Source organism: Rhinolophus hipposideros (assembly GCF_964194185.1).
Source record: "Rhinolophus hipposideros genome assembly, chromosome: 7".
In the NCBI taxonomy this organism is placed as follows: Eukaryota; Metazoa; Chordata; class Mammalia; order Chiroptera; family Rhinolophidae; genus Rhinolophus; species Rhinolophus hipposideros.
In genome coordinates, this window is record NC_138053.1 from 97,918,831 (window position 1) to 97,932,383 (window position 13,553).

Genomic DNA, 13,553 nt, shown 5'->3' on the forward strand with positions numbered 1-13,553 from the left:
GGGCGGGAGGGGAGAAACGAGGGGGAGGGAGGCGGCCGGAGAGGGAGGGCGGCGCGGTGGGGCTCGCGGGCCGAAGGGCCGGAGGAGCGGGGCGCCGAGCGGTGGGCAGGTCGCCCCCCGCCCCGTCCCCGTCCCCGCCACGCCAGCCCTGCCCGTCGCCCCGCGGACCTACCGTCCCGCGACTGCGCGGGCGCTCGGCTGCGCGCGCCCTGCTGCTCCTGAGCCCCACCCCCAGGTGCGCGGCCAAAGGCGCCCACACCTGCCGCCGGCCTCGGAGCTCCTGGACGCCGGCGTGACCCTCTGGGGCCGCCCTCCCGCCCAGTGGGAAGATCAAGGGCCGAAGTAGGGCGACCAGACGGCCCGCGCAACATTGGATCTGAGAGAAGACGCGAAGGTGCATCCTCTGGGGCTTGCGAGGTGATGGGTGACCCGAGGGTGGAGGAAGCTCCGTCTGCCTCTTGTCTGCCCATGGATGGAGGGGCGTTCCTGGCCTCCGGGTCTAGGCGGCCCTCCACTGGCCTTGCCTCCACTGCCTGTGCAGCCAGGGCCCCGCGTGGCCCGCTCGCTGCCTGCGCAGCACCCCAGTGGGGGGAACTCACAGCTTCATGGGAGGTCCGCCGGATGGTCCACAGCTGGGCGTGCAAGTGGGCACCCAGGGGCTGCTGGGGGCCTGGGCGAAGCCGCTAGATCTGGGGGCTGGGCTGCTGTACCGGCCTCACGTGGGGCCCAGGGAGAAGCCATCGGCCAGGTGTCAAGCCCAGCCCGGGTGCTTTATCTCACCACAGCTTGTGTGTCTGTATACACGCATGTGCGTGCATTTGAATGTGAGTACAGGTGTGCATGCACTTGGGTGTGCGTGTGTGCGCCAGTGCACACTTATATGTGCAAGCGTGTGTGCGTGCTTGTGTGTGAATGTGTTCCAGTGCCTGCGTGCACGCACGTGTTAGTGCTTGTGACCACTCTGCTCCACTGATTGCTCTTCACCTTTCTGACCACTTACCTCCTGCAGGTGTCTGGTCTGATCTCCAGCTTCGGTGTTCCCAGTGTTGGAGAAGGAAGTGGTGGAAGTGGTCTCTGGCTTCCTTTGCCCAGCTAGCCCAGTCTGGAGGTGCCTCTTGCCGGTGGCAGCCCTGGGCCAGACATCCTGGGGACTGATGGCTGTGCAGAGGCTGGTCCCGAGTGTCTCTCTCTCTCTCTCTCTCTCTCTCTCTCTCTCTCTCTCTCTTTCTCTCTCTCTCTCTCTCTCCCTCTCCACACACACACACACGCAAACATATTCTTTCTCCAGAGAACCAACCCTGTGATTAGATAGACAACATTGGAATCCTGGAATCAAAATGTGGGATTTATAAGCTCTATTTACTGCCAGCTTCTTTTCCGCCCCATCCTCCTGTGGCTGCTGATTTGATGTTTCTAAATAGACAATCTCTGCCTGGATGAGGAGGGCCAGTGGTGCACCATCGAAGGAGTCTGCTTAGGGAGTCGCATGATCAGAGTGGGGGGATGGGTTGTAGATGGCGAGGCTAGAGAGGGAGAAACAAATATGGGCTAATACATCAGAAAACAAGTGGGAAACAATAGTGGCCTTGACGAACACGTGAGAGGTTGTTGAAAAACGGACGGATGATAAGTTCATTTAAGAGAAAGGTAGAAGTTGGAAATTAGGTGATGTGCACCAATGAAGACAATTTAAGAGTGATCACTATATTATGGATAAGTACTTTAACGACTAGGACAGACGATAGTGACTGAAGGCAGAGTTGAGATTAGATGGGCTAGTAAAATTTCCAAATGAAATTTCTGAAACACAACACTAGGTTGCCTAGCTTCCATTTTTCTAAGATAAGAAAACAATGGTAACTGCATTCTCTCAAAATTAAGAATGCTTTCAACATTGAATGTCTTTAACGAAAAGCTTATTATGTTGGTCTGATTGTTTTCATTCACCACTAACTACCTCGAGTCTAAACAGCTAGCAAAGTGAGTTTATGATGAGCAGAAAGCATTGAGCAGGGCTAGGCATAGTGTTGCGACTCAACAGAGGTTATGGGGTTCAGAGAGTATCTGGGACATGAGAAAAGAGGATAGAACGAATTCCACATGGAAAAAATCAGCATTGATCAAGGCTTTAGGGGTGTTCTGTGCTTCCCAATGGTTTCCCGGAGCCTGCTTCCTCTGAAGGAATCCCCTTAGTTACATCCTGGAATCTTCCCTCCAGTCTCTTCCTGATGTAGAAACAATTAAAACCACATCCCTGCCTTGGCCGTGTCTGTGAGAAAAGGCCATGTGTGCCAGATGCATGTACTCTGAGGCCTCCAGGCTACTCCCTGGCTGAGCACCTCTCACCTCCAGTCCAAGCTCATGCCTTCCTGGGCAGATTCTGTGTGACCATGGAAAAGGTCCCCCAAAGCCATAGCCACGCCCTAACGTCAAAGTAGCAAGGAGCCTGAAACTCGGCACCTCTGGTCCTGCTCTAGCAGCAGTCACTTGGCACTGGTGAAAAACATGGATAACCCAACAAAAACAGCGGGTAGCCTAATGGCCCCAAAATAGTACCAAACAATGAAATACAAATCTTAAAGCCCACCACAAACCCTCCCCATGTGTCATATTGCTCCCACAAATTATATATATATATATATATATATATATATATGTTGTCAAGGGTCCTGGACATTAAATTTACTCCCCCTCCAAACATTAGGCCTTCTAGTCCACACACTAGCACAGGGACATGTCCTCTGGGGTCTGGCAGCTCCCAAGAAGGAAGAAGAAGGGTAAGAGTTACAGTGCCCTGATTTTTCTTCCAAGTGCACAGGTCACATAAGCCACCCTTCTCAGGAAGCACTGAGTGGCAGAGGAAGTGGGGAGGGCCAGGAGTGCTGTACTCCCTAGAGCTTCCTTCAAGGTGGAAGGCCACATCAGGAGAAGGGACAGAACATTTCCCTTTAACAGATGGGGGATGGAAAGTCCGGGTCTTATTTCAAGGGGTTTCTTGTTGCATAACATGCCCTATTTATGGGATGTGTCAGTGTAACCCATACTTGGACAGTGAAACCAAGCATGCTGTAAGGCTGTTACTCACTCTGCAACTGGGAATTTGTTCCCAGTACATTTTAGGAAAAATGGTAACAGGGTGAGTCCTTGAAGGGACATGAACACGGAGGAGGTCAGCATCCAGAAGACGGCTTTTCAAATAGTAGGTAGTGATGGACCAGTTTTCTCCTTTCCAAATTGTAGCAGAACCATTTTAATAAAATAAGAATGAATTACTAGAAGAGCAAAATGAAGTAGACATATAATATCCAATCCTCATTTGTAAATGTAATTGATGCCAGTGATCGTAAATGACTGTGGGATTGCTTTGAAAGCCTCTTGATGCCACTCACAATCTCTGCGTTTTCCTCACCACAGAGCGGTAGACATCAGTCCACTACTCTTGTCTGGTCTGAAAAGCAGCACAATAGGAGTAGAGTCCAAGCACACAGTCTACCCAGGAAGGGATTCCAGGGTCTGCCAGTGGACCCGGTGTCCATCATCTCTGTGACTTGGAGTCCATCATCTGTGTGACCCAGTGTCCGTTATCTCTGTGACCTGGTGTCTGTCATCTCTGTGACGGGCCTGAACACAGCCACCATTCAATGCACAGGGTGGGTACCTGCAGCAGACATCTCACCACCCCATCAGTCTTCTTTCTCTTCTTTCCCATTTATAAAAATCAGTTTTGTTCTTTTCCGTTGCTCTTCCCTACATTTTTTTCCAATTCCCTTTTTCCATTTTACCAACATAGTGAATCCATCAGTGAATTCCTAAATGGATTCATCAGTGAATTCCTAAATGGCAGCCCTGACAGGATCTTGGGTCGAGATGCTCCCTTAGTCTCTCTCCAGCTGACCTGCTCTCTACGGGCCTTAGTTTTCTTATTTGTGCAACAAGAATGACAGCAGTGGCTTGCAGACATGTTTGGGTCACATGCAATCATCTAAACACATAGCATGAAAGAGCTCAACCCTGTACCATCTCCTCAGCTCCTTGCCACCACAGGCGTGGAGGCTAACGTGGAGCCAAGTGTCCCCAAGGAAGAGGGTGAAAGAATTGGACTCAAGTCAGACTGTCATTGGGGAGGGACACCAAGTAGTGCACATGTAACAATACATTTCTGTTCCTGCACATGGCAAAGTCAACTTGAAATGAAACGTCCAAACCACAGCGTTTTCCATCCCAACATGTCACTGTGGTCATCTGGCCTTCGTTTCCTGAGGAGAATCATGGGCAGCTTTGGTTTCATTATTTTTGTGGCAGCCTGTTATGTTCTTCAGACCAGATGCTCATGACACCGTCATGTTTCCTTACACTTGTGCCTTTCCAGGACGTGTCTGGCTGTGCACTTATCATTAATTCTGTCTGAAATATCATCAGCATGTAGGTTTCTTTCATCTTTGGAAAGATCTAGATACTTATATGCTTACTACTTGGGAGATATGATATCAACTAAGTAGTGTTTAGCATCAAAATAAACAGAGTTTAGATAACTTCCGACATTATAAAATAACAGGGCCGGCCTGGTGGCTCAGGCAGTTGGAGCTCCGTGCTCCTTACTCCGAAGGCTGCTGGTTCGATTCCCACATGGGCCAGTGGGCTCTCAACCACAAGGCTGCCAGTTCAATTCCTCGAGTCCCGCAAGGGATGGTGGGCTGCGCCCCCTGCAACTAGCAACGGTCACTGGACCTGGAGCTAAGCTGCGCCCTCCACAACTAAGACTGAAAGGACAACAACTTGAAGCTGAACGGCACCCTCCACAACTAAGACTGAAAGGACAACAACTTGACTTGGGAAAAAAAAAAGTGGAAAAAAAAAGTGACAAAGATGATTATTGAGAAAGAAAGTAGAGATGCACGTGTGTGTAAGTAAATGAGGTTTAATCAAAATGGTGTGTTTCATACTTTACATAATATTTTCAAGGAACTGAAAAAGAAGAAGGGACAGAAAAACAAAGTGAAATTCTACTAAAATTATATCCTACAGATGAGGGAGTCGACATATACAATTTATTTGTAACTTTGAACGAATATCAGAGAATTAAGCTAAAATCCTCCTGAAAAGTTGAAAATACAATAGTTTGGTGGTTACCAGAGGGTAAGGGGGATGGGGGGTGGGAGATGAGGGTGAAGGGGATCAAATATATGGTGATGGAAGGAGAACTGACTCTGGGTGGTGAACACACAATGGGATTTATGGAGGATGTAATACAGAATGGTATACCTGAAATTTATGTAACTTTACTAACAATTGTCACTCCAATAAACTTTAATTTTTTTTAAAAAAAGTTGAAACTAAATACTAGTGGTAAAAGTAAGACTGTATGCAAAGAGAAACATAAAATGATTTTCAATGTAAAGAAAAAAATGGAGACTAGCAACAGAAAAATGAGAATCGGAAGATATAGGTGTGACAATAGAAGTTGTAAAAAATTTTGTACCGATAGATTATACAATAGATCAAATTTGCTTACTACAAAACTAAATCTTACATTTTGTTATAGAAGTAAAATTCAATCATGTACTCTCAAATGTACATCTATATTACAAAGGAAAATGAAGATTAAATTAGCCAATTAATATTAAAATATTTGTCAGGGAAATGTAATAAATTGGAGAATGCCAGGATATGACCCTGGGCACATGTCTGAACCTCCAGGAGACTTCATTTTCCCATCTGTGTAAAGGATACAATAGAAATAGAACCTCCTCCAGAAGGTTAATGGAATAAGTTAATATTTATAAAGAATTTAGAACAATGCCCCTGGAATGTAGAAATTGCTATATAAGTTTTATAAATTTGAATTTCAATGAAATTTAATGTATTTAAATGAAAAATAATATGTATTACTTTGAAAAAATAAAACACATGGAAAAGCCAGTTGGCAGTATCAGACCAGTACAGACCAAATTAAATATGAGCATCATTTCCTTTGTTCTAAAGTTTTGCTTCCAACCCAGTTCATCTACGTGGGAAATAGTTCCAGTGATTCTTCCAGAATAAAGATTGCAATTCCTTTTTTTTTCAAAATTAAAGTGTATTGGGGTGACAATTGTTAGTAAAGTTACATCAATTTCAGGTGTACAATTCTGTGTTGAGCAGACCAAGAACTGCGCAGCAAATCTGTTGTGACGAATGCAATTCAGTTTTTCCCTTCTCGCCTCTAGTGTATAAGTGCCTTGAAAAACTGGATAAATTGCCCATCAGACTCATACAAAGGATTGGAGAAGAGAACCAGTTTTCCTCTTTGCGGAAGTATCTGGAAAAAGTCTGGATAACTTCCAGAGACAAAGAATCTCATCTACAATGTTGCAAACACAATAGTGTCTGCTGTTCTTAATGCCCTGAGACAGATTCAAAGGGAAAACCACGCCTGGTACAGCTAATTACCCTGACTCCGTTATCAAGCAATTTTAGTTCAGCTGTCTCGTTCCATCTTCACGAGATGGAAAAATCCAAGCTCCCAAATTACAAAATTCCAGATCAGTACCACATGGTACTGTTTTATAGACTGACCAGTGGATTTATCATCACATGATTAATGTTTCTTTTACGGACACAGTTAATTGTGGGTCTGTAAAATCATTAGGATACAAAGTTTTCCACTGATTCTTGATAACTGAGCACACATTTCTTTTAGGAAATTTGAATTCTCAATTTTCACTTCTCAATAATTCCAATAAAAGCTGCTCACTCTCTAGCTTTCTCTACCCATTCCCTCAAAAGAACTGATGAGTTTAGGTGGTGTTTCTGAAATGTCTTTAACCCAAATTCAGTTTGACAAGTGTACAAATCCGATAGGATCCTTTGACACAATTCGGAATTTGAAGATAAACTAAATACATAAATAACAGATAAATTAAATCAATGAAAATGTAGATGGTGTTTTTCAAACTCTCTGTCCCCAACACTGTGCAGGGCAGGCTTAGAAGACATGGACGTTCTGATTGTGAAGCACTGATTTAGATGCTGAAAAGTCACTTTGTAGAAAATTGCACTGTTGATCAGACAGACCTGGACAGTGCCACCTCCTTTTTTCCTGTCCTTTCACGTGGTAAGATTAGGTCACAAACTTTCTCAGAACAGATAATCACATCCTATCTGCTTACCAGGCATTATTCTCTTTCTCTTTTTCTCCACTTTGAATTACATCATATATTTGTTGGGTGCCCTGTATATTGCCTTCATTTTCCCTGGAATGTCTTTCTCGTGGCTTTATCTCTCCCACTCAGGAAACCCAGCATGTGGTAGATGGGTCAATCCCTGTGGAGGTGCCTGGATGACGGAAGAGGTCTCCATTCAAGTTTGTCTCATCTTTTATGATAGCCAGAAAAACCCAGGATTCTCACAATGCTGAGCAGTAACAGGAGAGTTGATATCGTCCACTCCATCCTGAAAACCTCCAAACTCAGCCTTAGTGAAAGGCGGAAGGTATGGGTGCTTAGCATGCATTCTAGCATGCAAATGGTTGGAAGAATGACATCATTTTTCCACGTAGAGACTGAGCAGCTGGTATGGAAGACGGTGTCCTCCTGGGTGGAATGCTTATTAACTGTGGACATTTAATCTCTGTGCCCTGTCTCTCATCCATACCCCCAGAAGTCAGCACAGAAGAAAGAAGAATTTGAAACTTTGTATTTTAGAACACAAAGCAGGTTTAAGCCTTTTGATTTAATATCTGCCTACATATTTTAAATTATTTAGGCTTCTACTTTTTCATGCTTTGGGGAAGTGCCTGACTAGAAGGGAGGAAGAATTGATCAGATTCCAGGAAAGGATCTGAACGAGGGGGTCCTGGGGTGGGTGCTAGACCTCAGTGGGCACCTACCTGGCAGTGGGACACCAGTGCTCAGAGCTGGGCCACGTGAACAACAGATCCGTGCAGAGCGGTATGGCAAAGCCAAGAGGATAATTTGCTTGAGGGTGGGGTGGTGGCACATAGAAGCTAAGAGCAAAGCCCCATCATAGGATCAGAGCAGAGGGCAGATTTAACAAATGAGAGCCTGGGTGCCTGGCGGAGATGACAGCTATGAAGGGACAGAGGAGTGTCTGCCCTTTGAGATGCTGTGCTATTTTGCAGATGTGAGAATTAGGCTGCTCCCACACTTACTCAGCAACTTCTCCTCCTTCTGTGCCCAATTTCCCTCCTGGGCTCCATGGGTAGTTTTTGATCTAAGTGCCAACATACTTGGGGCGCAGAGTCCTACACTAACCTGAAGATCAAGGGCCTTTGAAGGTGAGAGGCAACAAGCATTTATTTGAGATCAATAAGAATATCTACTTGGAACACACAGATTCAGGCAGAAACCCCAATGGTGTTCCATTAAGAGACGAAGGCAAGGGGTGTTTATGAGATGGGGAACAGTTACATCCACAGAAGGAAAGCATTTCTATGGTCCACATAACATAACATAGTGAAGCTAAAAGTAATACTTTTACTTTTCAGTCCCGTAGTCATAATATCTGCTTTCTTGTTACCTTTGCAGTCAGTTCTTTGGGACACGGTGGTGCTTTAGGCCCAGTCCTAAGGTTCCTTTGCTCTGTTTTAACCTTCCACAGGTTTAAGTCCGGCAAGGCCATTCTTCTGGGATGTCAGCTCTGACTTCATTCTAAGTGGCTCGTGTATGGTTTGTTTGACACCTACAATAAAGTAGGCTTTCAGTTCCATAATGCCATCTCCCTCCCTAGATTTATCCACACGTGTGAGAGCAAATCGAGGAGGACACAATGGCCTGGATGCAGTCAGCAAGAATTCCTCTTAGCGCATCATGTTTCTGAGGGTCTGGAGGCTGACGTGGTAGCACTTCCCCAGCCAGTTCAGGTTTACCCGTTTTCTTAGGAACCCAAGAGAGTAGGTACTATTAGGCTTCTCTGCACATTCTGGACATGGCTCCAAAAGGAACAAAATGTGTGTGTGTGTGTGTGTGTGAGAGAGAGAGAGAGAGAGAGAGAGAGAGAGAGAGAGAGAGAGAGAGAGAGAGAGAGAGAGAGAGAGAGAAGAACTGGGTTAAGAGACAGGCAGCAAAAAGGCAGGAGACGGTCTTTACTGGGGAGGAACCTACCAGGCTAAGCTAAATAATGGCAGGTTGTAGGTTGCTGCTGAGTGAAGTCGAAGGAAGAAAGCCCTAAGGTGGCTTGGGTCTCACCGGGACCTGTCACTGCCCACCAGTCCCTGCACACATGGCCACCCTCCAGGAAACAGTGAGCTTCTGACCCTCGTATGACTCTAGGCGCGGTTCTGTCATGTGCACTAACTCAGCTGTCTCAGCCTGTTCTGGTCTGGAATGTGGTCTTCAGATACAGCATCTCTTGGCCTCTGCAGCACCGGGCTCCCCCTCTCTCATCCCTCTTTTCACTCTGTTCTTGTCCTCTAACTCCCGAGAACAAACCCTAGCTGACGATGAGGCGCGCCGGTATTGACCAGCCCACACCGAGACCCAGACGCCTCCCCTCAGTTCCCGGGTTCGCTCCAGCCTCCATCCACCAGCTGCATTTCAGGTGATCTGATTTTGTACGTGTCAGAAACACATGCATATTCCTGACCTGGGCCCCCTTAACATTCCTGTCCTCCCTTTTTCTCCCTTTCATTCAGTTTAAATGAGTTTTGCAGTATTGTCTATGTTGAAGAAATTCCATTTATTGACCATAACTAAGGTGCTTAGCTGGACACCTGTGGGGACAGAGCCAGGAGTGCACTTTCCAGGCTCTCGGCCTCACATGGAAAGGTGCTGGCTCAGGTAGTAAATGACCATCAACTGTGATTGGATGGCCATCAGCTATGGCAACTTGGCCATCATCTGTAACCAGTAAGCCATTGGGCACTAATATAACTGCTGTGGCTACGCTAGTAGAAAATGGGGGCTAGCAAGAAGATGGTGGCTGGGCTAGCAAGTGCAGATTGCAGTTAGCACAGTGGAGTACGGGTTGCAGATTGCAGAGAAGTGGACAGCAGGTTGTGAACAGTGTGGCTTCTGCTTCCTGTGTCTCCAACCCAGCCGCCAGCGAGACTATAGTGGTCTGACTCCCCTATCTATGGCTCCATGGGTGTTCCTTTTTGGCTGCACATGTCCTGCCTTCTTATGTGGGGAGAGGGACCAGAGACCCTGCGTGACTCCCTGCATGACAACACCTGATTCTGTCCTTCTCACCCACAGCCTCCAGACCATGTGTCCCATGTGCAGTGCTGACCTGCCACAACCCAGGAAGGATCCGGCAGCAGCTGCCTGGCCCCACGTGATGGCCCCACATCTGTCCCTCCCACCCCTCAGTGCCTAGGCTGATCAGTCTTGAGCAGTGCGCCTAGGCAGTGCCTCAGAAGAGACAGTGACTTCACGTGTGTCCTTGGCAATTGCCTCAGTCACTTCTCAGTGGCATTGTTCATATCCACAGAGGGCACCATGTTGCAGTAGTTTCATCCCAGCCACTTCCTGGGGGCAGGTGTGGCCAGACTTCTGATCACCGTCTGCAGCAGGGCCTGGTGGCCTCGCAGGTTCTACAGGACATACTCCTGGGACCACCCCCTGCCTGGAAGGCCCACCACTGGCTCTAAGCATGTATCCCCTTCTTTGTCTGTCAACCTGTCCAATATTTTATAGATTCGATCAATGCCACATCCTCTTGGAAGCCTTACTCACTCACTCCATCACTTCATTTATTCCTCATCTCTACCGGTCTTAAAATACAGATTGTATTGTTATTATCCAGATATGGTGATGCCAACAGATCAGGAGACAATTGTCACTGTTAATGGATTCTTACTCACAGATCCCAAGAGCAGAAGTCACAGCACCTGACAGGGACCACACCTGGAAGGAAGCACCAGGGTCAGGAGGCAGAGGACGGGCGGGGCGAATGGGACAGGAGCTCTTATTGTGGTTTCCCCAGGAAGGGGCAGGTCAGGCCATGTAGATAGGCTTAGGATTGGCTGTTTGAATACCTGCAGGGTCCACTGGGATGTAGGGGCTGTCCTTAGCTGTCAGGCACCTGGGGGGACTAGGACAGGGAAATGGCTGCCCCTGTGGCAGTGCCCAGTAAGGAGGGGGTTGGTTTACACATGAAAGGTGCACCTGCAGGCTAGGCCTGTGGGGAGTGGGCTCTCCAGGGTTAGCAAGACCCAGATGTGGAAGTACCGAAAATACAGAAAACCAAAGACGTGATTAATAAACCCTCTTTGCTCTGGGCTCTTATATCCTGCCATATGTTCTTACTTGCTAACTTATCTAAGTTTAATAATCTCTGTCATAAAAGGATGCTTTCTCATTCAACTTTATGTATTTTTTAACATCTACTAGTATTGAATGCCAATTGTAAATATTCAATAGATATGTATTTGTACAAAGGTAGCACAATAGACATTTACTAGGAATGTGACAGAGATAGGAGAGAGTGGAGATGTAGAGGTTCACTATAAGGTGTTGCAGGCAGGGGTGGGGGTGGATAAATTAAATTAAAAAGAACACGTGTGCTTTGTCTGCAAGACTCATCATTCGACCTCTAAACGGATTGTCTATTAGTAACCGGCTACTGTATTGAATCTCTAAAGAAACCCTTACACAATGCAAAAGAGCTAGTAAGTCATAAACAAGCCGAAGGATAAATTCTGCTCTTCGGACAACTCTTATCTTTCTCTCACCCAGTATTCAAGTTTATGTTCTCATTTTTAGCACCTCCTAGAAAACCCGACATTAACTTAAAAATAGTAATAGCACATGAGACTTTCTATTAAACATGTTGCACGTAAAACGCACATTTATTACAGGTCTGAGTGGGAGTCCTTACTAAATTCATTTCCTTTGCGTTGTTTGAGGAATGGCCTGGATTTGGTGGCAGTGATCACACTACTGAGATGATTTCAGGAGAAAATGCAGAATCGGGGACCCGGAAAACCAGACTCTGGGAAGTTGGCCAAAGCTGCACTTCATACCAATCTTTCCAAATAGATTTACAGATGCCCCTTTTACTCAGTGGGGAATCTGGGGGATAATGGACTATTTGTACAGTATGTGTGAATCTAATTATCTTTTCCATTTAACACCTTCAAAGTATCATAAACACAAGACTCTCATTAATACTTCCGAGTGATACAGAAAGCTGGTCGGTGATTTCACTGCTGGGTCTTGAGAACAAACTGCTTTTGGAAACTGGTTGTCCCTGCTCTGACCGGGGGACAGAAAACCTAGAGAGGAACCTTGCAACTTTCCTTTTTGGGCACAGGATTTCAGGAATGAACACAGCACAGGCTTGTGGGGAGGCTGTGTAGGACGCAGGGCTAATAAGGTTAGATGACCCGTTCTCACACTTTTACAGGGGGAGGGAGGTCCTCGTGCTTCACTAAGGTCCTTGTGCTTCACTGAGGTACACAATTGTTGCTGCAAGGTAAGCTTTGCGATACATTCATCGTGTTAGTGATGGCGCAGTGAGGTGTTGCCTGCGGTGTCTGGGTTCTCCTCTCATATCTCAGATGGACAAGGGCTCCTTCTCTATGTCAATGTCATCTCTTCCCACTGTGCTCTCAGTGCTAATCCCCTCCCCCAGCCCAGCCTCCTCTGGATTCTCCATTGCCCAGCACTTGGTGAGGGTCACCTGTTGCCTGGACCTTGCACATCAATCCTGGTAGCGGGATATTAGTTTCAATGCCTCATAGAGCGAAACCTAAAACTTTAAAACCAGAGTATTAATCTACTATTTAGGGGAGTGGCACATACAGCACTTGAGCTCAGATTTCTTGAGTCTAATTTCATCTTATCATGATTCAGTATGTGGAAGAAAAAAGGATTCCACGAAAAGGAACCTCACAGGGTCATCTGATCATAAATTCCCAACTGGCCAGGTCATGGTGGGTCGTCACGCCCCAGGCATATAATTTAGTAAAAAGTTTACCTTGGCTATAAGCAGCCCTCTTCATTGTTTCTGTGCGTGTAGGTTAATGCATCTTTGAAATAAGTGTGCCCTCCCCAAGAGAGCACAGAATCTTGTTCACCATCCTGTAATCCAATCTCGGCCCTACTTTCTCCCACCTCCATGTCATCTTCCTCAGGTCCCCTCCTTATTTTCAAATGCAGAAAGAAGCTGCAAAACTACTGTCACTCTCCAAAGCATTTGAGATCTTGCTTTCTGGCAACTGTCATCAGTTTGGCTCCAATAAACTCTTAGAAAATTCTTTACACGGTTGCACGTTTCTTATGTTGACAACTAGCAGAAATAGTTTGAATCTTCTTGACCATAGAAAGGGGGAAATGGAAAATAAAGAGATCAAATTCCATGGGTGGAAGATACCGCAAAGGTCCACAGCCTGATCTTTGAAGGGCTGCCGCCAACCACCTCAGAGTCTGTCATGGGCCCACGTGGCCCTGCAGGCTGTTCCTCAGGGGATGCAGGTGCCTCATTCAAATCTGAGCCCACCCACAAGAAGTGGCCATGTCAGACCTCAGGCTCTCTCCTCTTCTTCACGTTCCTTGTGATGAAAACTCACGTCCTTTTCCTACCCTCCCACCTGAGGGAACAAACATGCACCT

At 46.5% G+C, this 13,553-nt stretch overlaps 1 long non-coding RNA gene across 1 annotated transcript; it reads left to right on the plus strand.

Moving 5' to 3' along the window:
* Positions 1 to 40: 40 nt before the first annotated feature.
* On the plus strand, positions 41 to 11,503 carry LOC308499661. Its single transcript, XR_013993621.1, has 4 exons — positions 41 to 394; positions 7,366 to 7,470; positions 9,422 to 9,550; positions 10,194 to 11,503. It is a non-coding gene; the product is annotated as an uncharacterized lncRNA (long non-coding RNA).
* The last annotated feature ends 2,050 nt before the right edge of the window (positions 11,504 to 13,553 follow it).